Source organism: Triticum dicoccoides, chromosome 3A (genome assembly GCF_002162155.2).
Source record: "Triticum dicoccoides isolate Atlit2015 ecotype Zavitan chromosome 3A, WEW_v2.0, whole genome shotgun sequence".
In the NCBI taxonomy this organism is placed as follows: domain Eukaryota; kingdom Viridiplantae; phylum Streptophyta; class Magnoliopsida; order Poales; family Poaceae; genus Triticum; species Triticum dicoccoides.
This window is the reverse complement of record NC_041384.1, coordinates 535244186-535253241: the sequence shown is the minus strand read 5'-3', so window position 1 is coordinate 535253241 and position 9056 is coordinate 535244186. Positions and strand designations below refer to the sequence as shown.

The following is a 9056-nucleotide window of genomic DNA, read 5'->3' as shown; positions in this document are numbered from 1 at the left end:
TGATATGTTCTTGTATAATGTAGATTTTTTACCGTTTTTAGTAATTGTTTAATAGAAATAGTTTATTTAGTAAGTGGTTACACTGGTAGAAAAAGGGCATAATGTTCAGCTCATTAGTCCCGGTTTGTAATTGAACCGGCACTAATGTGACCATTAGTGTCGGTTCCAACGGCTAGGCGGGCGGCGCTCATTAGTCCCGGTTCGTGGCGAATCTTTAGTACCGATTCGTGTCACGAACCGGGACTAAAGAGCTGGTGGCAGGCTGGGCCCCACCAACACCTTTAGTCCCGGTTCGTATAACCAACCGGGACTAAAGGTCATCCTATATAAATCCTTCGTCGAGCCCGAGCTCTCTGTTCTTCCCCTTTCCTCTCCTCTGTTTTCTTCCTCTTCCTCTCAAGCTCACACTCCAATTTTGCCAAAAATTGTGAAGATTTGAAGGCACCCCATCCATCCAAGTGAACACAAAGGTTAGCAACTTTGTCATTTCATCTCTCATTGCTAGATTAGCTCTTGCAATGCTCTATAAGTATAGTGATGTAACATCCCAAATTTTCAATTTGGAATGTTATGCATTAGATCATCATTGCATATCATATTTTATTGCATTTTGGCGTGATCCTAGAAATTCTACGCAACTCAAGGACCTACGGAGAGAGTTGGAGATTTCATTATTTTCATATTCGCGTTTTTCGTGAATTTTGAAAAGAGGATCGTTTGATTTTAGCTGCAGACAACGAACGTTCGTTCGTTAGTCTGTTCGTCAATTTTTCTTTTTATCGGATTTTCCGCGATTATTTTTCGATCGCGATTTTTGATCCGATTTTTGTTTTAGTATAACTTTTCGCTCGTTCATCGGAATCAAGCGATTCAAGCGCCTAGAGTTTCATCTCAAACCCTCTTTCCGTTTAATTAACTTAAACAAGTTTTTGTTACTGTAAAATTTGACCTTAGTCCAGATTAGTAAATGAAGCTTGTTTCTTTCGCAGTTTCAGTTTCGTTGCTCCGTTTGATTTGATTTTTTTGCAAGCCGGAGTTCTTAAGTTGAACTTTCTGGTTAGACTTCTTATTTGAGTTTTACCCGTGCCCTTGCATGATTGCTTATTGAATGCTTGTTTGATTGCGATAGAGTACCCGGAGTGCGAAGCGTGCTACATCGAGTCTCTAGGTTTCACGGATCATCAGCAAGGCGAGTAACACTTTGATCATACCTCTTTACTACCCAGTTTTATTGCATTAGATCAATCCTCAAACACTTGCATGGTTAGGATCTGAAAAATTGTGGGTTGGGATGTAGATGAGGTAGTACCTATTCACCTGTTTGTTATCAAACCCTAGGAGTTACTTCTACGTTATGCTTATATTACTATGCTATGCTCGTAGACGTGGATTGGGTTTGAGTGTATTCCATGACAGATTGTGAGATTGTTTACTTAATGGTTCAACTTAAGGTGGCAACTTTAATACACATCTGGGTGGAGTGAGGCACCTGGGGAACCCAGTGATTGCCTGTATTTTTGGAAATCCCGGGGTACTGTGTGATTTTCCTATGGACCGCCACCCAGGTTCAAAGGGATCATAAGATTATTCATGCTGAAAACTTATTTGTGCAACCACATGCCATTATGGGCTCTGGCATAGTTGATTAAGTCATGTGAACTCTTATAGTGGTAGACTAGAAGATGTAGGGGATGTAGGTGTACCGGTCTACCCATCTTAAGGTGCTAATGCTTCTGAAAGACTGTGTCTCGGACATCCATTTCTCAAACACCTTGTAGTGCGAGAAATCCAATGGAGGAGATCGAGTCTTGTGGGGAAAAGTGCACAAACCTATGCAGAGTGTACAAACTAATCATGGTTAGCCATGTCCCCGGTTATGGACATCTTGAGTATCTAGTTCTTGGATTATCATGTGGATCTCATCACTCTTAAATATAATTTGATTGGGTTATTAATTACTTTTAATTGGGATTGAGAGGGGGTTTACCTTCTCAATGTTTTCAACAAACTTTGTAGCTAAATAAAACATATTCCTTTGCAGTAGGGAAAAATTGGCTTTTCGCAAAACCTATTAACCATACAGCCTCCACCAACCATATATGCATGTAGTGATAGCTTTACGTTGTTCATTACTCTCTTGTGTTACAATTGCCAGAATATTCCATGTGCTTACCCATTTTGGGCTGCAACGTATCATGTTGCAGACTTTTCAGATGACGAGTAAGGAGCCTTAGGTCGTGGTCTTTCACTCAGTGATGTCGTTGGAGTTGATGGACTCACTTTATCTTCCAAGCCTTCCGCTGTTATCGTATTAGATGGCCTTAAGCCATATTTATTGTAATAAGTTCTCTTTTGAGACATTCGATGTAATAAGTGTGTGATTGCTACTCTGTTATAAATCCTCAAGTACTGTGCATGTCAGCATTACCGATCCAGGGATGACACTGATGCACAGAGATCAGACTGTTTGTGGTCTGGTCACTACAAGATGGTATCAGAGCACACGCTGACTATAGGACACAACCACTAGCTAAAGCCCTAGATCACTACCACTGGTAGAAAAAGGGCCTGTTGTCCCGGTTTGTAAGGGCCTTTTGTCCCGGTTCTGGAACCGGGACTAAAGGGTCGGTACTAATGCCCTGTCCCTTTAGTCCCGGTTCAATCCAGAACCAGGACAGATGGGCCTCCACGTGGCCTGTGCACGGAGCCCAGGTAGGAGACCCTTTGGTCCCGGTTAGTGGCACCAACTGGGACCAATAGGCATCCACGCGTCAGCATTTCTGTGGTTGGGGTTTTTGTTTTTTTGAAGGGGGGGGGTGGGGGTTTTAGGGGGTTAAGTTAGGTGTTTCATATATTGTGTTAGCTAGCTATAATTAATAGAGAGAAGTGTCCTCTCTTATGTCCGTGCTTGGTCGACGCTACGTACTATACATATGTATAGAGAGGACTAGACACGCTAGCTAGCTAGTAAGCAAACGAAGGAAACAGAAGATCGTCATGAACATATATGCATACAGAGAGAAGTCATATCGACCACCTCTCCTTCTTCGAGAGATTGGTCGAACAACAAGTTCTCGTATATCTATCCGACACTACCGGCTACATATATACAATAATTATCTCTTACAAATATAATCATACGGACTCAGGGTCCACATAGTATTCTCTGTCTTCAGGGATCACGTGGTCAAGAAAGAATGCCGCCAATTCCTCTTGAATTGCTCGCATGCGAGCTGGTGCTAGGAGTTCATCCTGCTTCCAAAACATCTAATTTAAAGAAGGGGGTCAATACATATATATATGAATGAATGAAACTGAACACAAATGATGGTAATAAAATAAAATTGTGAATGTTGTTATTTACGTACTTCATATTGTTCGTCAGTGTAGCCCCGCTCACAGGTCGTGTGGCGGATGGACTCGCAAACGTAGTATCCACAGAAATCATTCCCTTGTTCCTGCCACAACCACTTTACAAGAAATAGAGGTCAATCAAACTGATAAGCAAGAATGCCAAATGGTATTGATGAAACTAGCGCTTGAATGACTAGTAGATGTGCGGAACATGCTACTATAGTACTTACTTTCGGGTGTCTAAATTGCAGCTCCTTCGGCAGTCCCGGAGCTTTTCTGGTGAATTTTCTCCAAACCCTTCCGGACAAAGAAAACAATTACTTGATATATCAGGAAATGAAAAAAGTTGCTGATATGGTGGATAATGATCGATTTAACTTACTTCTCGAGTATTTGAGTCATGTCTGCATAGTCCTGGGGATCTTTTCGTCTTGAGTCTAAGACGGTTACTAGTCCCTGCTCAGGCTTAATCTCTAGGAGAATATAGTGGAAACTGCACACACATGCATAACTCATCAATTACATTACTATAACCTTGACTAATATATAAGGGAAACTGAATACGCACAAGACAGTAACACTCACTTGAAGTTGTAAGGAAAGAGTACTATATCTTTGTTTTCATTTATTACCAACGATCGTAGCAAGTTGGCCTCGGTAGCTGCGGCATGAAATTTAACCTGAGTTGCATCTATGAGATATGTGTTAATGAACCCAATATCACCGACTTATCTTTTCTTCAATTTGGCGATCTTCAATCTGCATAATATAGCGAGGATGATTATAAATACATGCAATGAAAGAGCTGAGCTATATAGAGAGAGACTTAATGACAGAAGTAGTACTACTTACAGACAGTAGCAGGCGACCGTTGTTTTATCGAGGGCCAATTGATTGAAAAACTGATAGAACTCCTCAAATGGAACAGGCAACAATTCAATTCCAACGAGGTCATGCTCCTTTTTAACTTTCACATACAAAGTACTCCTACCCCCAGAGTCTCTGCAGATTTTCGAGTACCAATCATGCAATCTTCGCATCATCGTTGATAGAGATCTTTCATCTTTGACGAGAGGCTTCCCGTACTCGTATCTTTGTATCTGCACCTCCATGGGTTCATAATGTACATCGTCGGGCAGGTAATCTGCAAGATTGCTATAACCGGGCACCATCCTCGGATCATTAGCGACGTTGTGGCTAGGCACCTTGAGCGGGGGGCACGATTGCTTCGCTTGTTCGCCGAGCTGGGCAATTTGTTTCCCAGCTCGTCGTTCTTCCAACCTTTGATCACTAACAGTACTTCCCGACCGCTCCGCTTCGGCAAATTCCTTTCCAATAATGCGCTCATAGTTTCCTTTTGGCGGAGACTTTGGTGGTTTTGTCAGGGCAGCCAGAGTGCGCTTCGCTTTCACCGGATCTACCTTCTCCTCCGGAAGTGGATGTCTCTTTGCTTTCAACCCTTGAAACCAGTCATCCACTTCGGTTCGTGCGATCTTGGCATTCTCCTCCGGGGTCCTCTCGTATGGTAACTTCTCTGGAGTCTTCAGAGAAGGACCGAATCTGTATGTCCTCCCGCCTCTGGCTGTACTGCTAGACGCCGACCGAGCAGACGGAGCGGTTGTCTTATTTACTTGCTTACAAGGCGGAGGAGAAGGACTACGACGCGCCGAAGCAGTCGGAGCGGCGGCAGGTCTCTTCCGCCCTTGCTGACGAGGCGGAGAAGGAGGAGGCTGGCTGCTGGGGCGCGTCGGTGCAGGCGGAGAAGGAGGCGAAGTGCCGCCACGCGCTGGAGAAGGAGCCGGTCGAGTGCCCTGATCGTCACTCGCTGGAGGAGGAGGCGGTGGAGGAGGCGGAGTGCCCTGACTCACCGGAGGAGGAGGGAGTGGAGGAGGCGGAGTGCCCTGACTTGCCGAAGGAGGAGTAGGAGGCGGAGGCATCCAGTTCGGAAGGTTGATGAGCTCCTTCCGCCATAGGCATGGAGTCTTCAGAGCAGACCCCAGCCTAGTCTCCCCTTCACTGGTAGGGTGGTCAAGCTGGAGGTCCTCAAATCCCTCCGTTATTTCATCCACCATCACCCTAGCATATCCTTCTGGAATCGGCCAGCAGTGAAAAGTTGCACCGGGTTCAGTAGGATAAACAGAGCCAACAGCCGCCTTGACCTTCAAATTCATCCATTACGTCATAAGGTGGCAATTTTGAGACTCTGTGATAGCATCCACGGGATAGCTGGCAGGAGCCGTCAAGGCATGCTCCGGCTAAAGCAGCTCGGTGGAAGCCACGCTGCTTCTCCGCTGAGATGGCGGGGTAGCTTCGGGGGAAGCTTCGGCAGTACGTTTGCTGCGATTTGCTTCTCGTTCCTCTATCGCTTGTACCCTTGCTTGCAGCGCTTGCATTTGGGTCTGCTGCACTTTTTTCCTCCTCTCATGGGATTTGTAACCGCCTGCGTCCGGAAACCCAACCTTCCACGGAATGGAGCCTGGCGTGCCTCATGTCCGTCCAGGGTGCTTAGGATTCCCGAGGGCCATTGTGAGCTCGTCGTTCTCTCTGTCTGGAAAGAGCGTCCCTTGCTGCGCTGCTTCGATATAATGCTGAAGCTTCCTGACTGGTATGTCCATTTGATCGTTCGTCCAAATGCACTTCCCTGTTACAGGGTCCAAGGTTCCGCCAGCCCCGAAGAACCAAGTCCGGCAACGGTCTGGCCAGGTAATTGTCTCTGGTTCGATCCCTTTATCAACCAGATCATTCTCAGTCTTGGCCCACTTAGGCCGGGCTACAAGGTAGCCACCTGACCCCGTGCGATGGTGATGCTTCTTCTTCGCAACATTTTGCTTGTTTGTCGCCGACATCTTCTTACTCTTTTCTGATGTCTTGTGGGCCATAAATGCGGGCCAGTGATCTCTGATCTTCTCATATCTGCCCTTGAATTCCGGTGTCTCATTATTTTTGACAAACTTATTCAGCTCTTTCTTCCACCTCCTGAATAGTTCTGCCATCCTCTTAAGAGCAAAAGACTTGATTAATTGCTCTTTAACTGGCTTCTCTGGATTATCCTCTGGCGGTAGGGTGAAATTTGACTTCAACTCAGTCCAAAGATCATTTTTCTGCATATCATTGACATAAGACACCTCAGGGTCTTCTGTAGCCGGCTTAAACCATTGCTGGATGCTGATCGGGATCTTGTCCCTAACCAAAACCCCGCACTGAGCAACAAATGCGCTCTTTGTCCGGAGGGGTTCAATCGGTTGGCCGTCGGGCGCGATTGCTATGATCTCAAACTTTTCATCCGAGCTCAACTTTTTCTTCGGGCCTCGTCTCTTTACCGAAGTTGTGCTCGATCCGGAGGGCTAGAAAAAAGAACAAAGACTTAATTAATATGTGTACATACCAAAACAATGAATGCATCAATTAGCTAGTCAGCAGAAGCTTAACTAATATATATACCAGGCCGGACTTAGTCGGTCACCGGAGACGTCATCACGGTCTCCTTCTTGCACCGGCATTGGGTCACCGGAGCCGTCCTCACGGTCTCCTTCTTGCACCGGCATTAGGTCACCGGAGCCATCATAATCAGCTGCTTCCAGACCATCGGTCTCGTTGAGAAACAACGAGCAGATGGCATCACTTCCTCATGCGATTATGTCCCCCAACAACTCTTCTTGTACTTCGTCTCGGGCGGTGTCCATAGTTTCTACAAATATTGACAACATGGCAATTATTATTCAAACATGACAGACGGATATATTAGTGGCAAAAACATAGAACTAATATTAATTAGTGGCCTTGACGCTGCTTCTCTAGGGTTTGGGGTGGCCTCGACGCTGCTTCTCTAGGGTTTGGGGTGGCCTCAACAACGCTTCAAGGATAAAAAAAGAAGAGGAAGAAGAAAAAAAAGAGAAGAAAGAATAGAGTAAGAACTCCTCTATTCTTTCTTCTCCTCTTTTTTTCTTCTTCTTCCTCTTCTTTTTATCGGGAACGAGGGTCGTCGAGGGTCACCGAGCGATAGAGGAAACCCTAAATAGCAAGTATTGTGGGTGTGACATACATGTGGCCGTCGGTGTCGTACACTACATCCACATCCCACAAGTGACGTGGGCATCGAAGCCCGCGCCACTTGTGGGACGTGGATGTATTGTCCGACACCGACGGCCACATGTATCTCACACCGACGATACTCTCTATTTAGGGTTTCCTCTACTGTTTGGCGACCCTGACCCTCGATGACCCTCGTTCCCGATAAAATAAAGAGGAAGAAGAAGAAATCTCCTCTAAATAGCAAGTTTCGTGGGTGTGAGATACATGTGGCCGTCGGTGTCGGACACTACATCCACGTCCCACAAGTGACGTGGGCATCGAAGCCCGCGCTACTTGTGGGACGTGGATGTAGTGTCCGACACCGACGGTACATGTATCTCACACCGACGATACTTTCTATTTAGGGTTTCTCCTCTACCGCTCAGCGACCCTCGACGACCCTCATTCCCGATAAAAAAAGGAAGAAGAAGAAAAAAAGAGGAGAAGAAAGAATAGAGGAGTAGAACTCCTCTATTCTTTCTTCTCCTCTTTTTTTCTTCTTCTTCCTCTTCTTTTTTTTATCCTCTTCTTCCTCTCATGTTCGATAGGATCGCCGAGGGGTCGGGAGGTTGCCTAGTGTCAAAGGATTCAACAAAACCATGTCTTCATCATTAGACGAAAGTAACAGATGCATGATGATACGAAGCTCTCCAAAGTTATTTTGGAACGGAGTCCCAGATAAGATAATTCGCTTTTTGGTACAAAGTTCAGCAAGAACCTTCCAAATATCGTTATTTGGAAGGCCTTTGCTGAAATTCAAACAAAAAGGCAAATTATCCTATCCGGGACACCATTCCAAAATAACTTTGGAGGACTTCGTCATGCCCTGGTTGCTTCCGGCTAATGATGAAGCCATGGATTTCTTCAATACTTTGACACTAGGAAACCTCTCTCGACCCCTCGGCGATCCTCGACCCCTCGAACCCTCGACGACCCTGGAACCCTCGACCCCTAGACGACCCTGGAACCCTCGACCCTCGATCCCTCGACCCTATAGAACCATCGAAGAAAGGGATAGCTAGAGGAGAAGATCGAAGAAAAAAAGAAAAAAAAAGAGGAGAAGAAGAAAGGAATAGTGGAGAAGAAGAGAAAATAGAATTCTGTTCCATCTTTTTTCTTCTTCTTATTTATTTCTCCTCTTCTTTTCCTCTCTTCTTCTTTCTTTCCTCTTCTTATTTTCTTCTTTCCTATCCTTCTTTTTCTTATAAATTTTAGCATATTCTAAATTTTCTTCTAACTTTCTATATATGAACAAAAAACTTTCTATATATATATGAAAAAAATCTATGAACAAAAAAATTAAACTAACATACACATATACATACACATATACATTATACATTGTATATGAACATTATACATACACATATACATACACATATACATTATACATACACAAATACATTATACAAAATTTTCTATGAACATATGCATACACATAGCCACATACGTACATACACATATACATTATATATATATATGAACAAAAAAAATTAAACTTAAAAAAATGAAGGGCAGGGGTGGCGCGCGGCGGCCGCGCAAGGCAGGGGCGGCGCGCGGTGGCAGCGAAGGGTAGGGGCGGCGCGCGGTGGGGCGGCGTGCGGTGGCAGCGAAGGGCAGGGGCGGCGCGC

At 45.1% G+C, this 9056-nt stretch overlaps 1 pseudogene; it reads right to left on the bottom strand.

Annotated features, from left to right (window-relative positions):
* Positions 1 to 4040: 4040 nt before the first annotated feature.
* Positions 4041 to 6692, bottom strand: LOC119273543 (annotated as a pseudogene).
* Positions 6693 to 9056: the final 2364 nt, after the last annotated feature.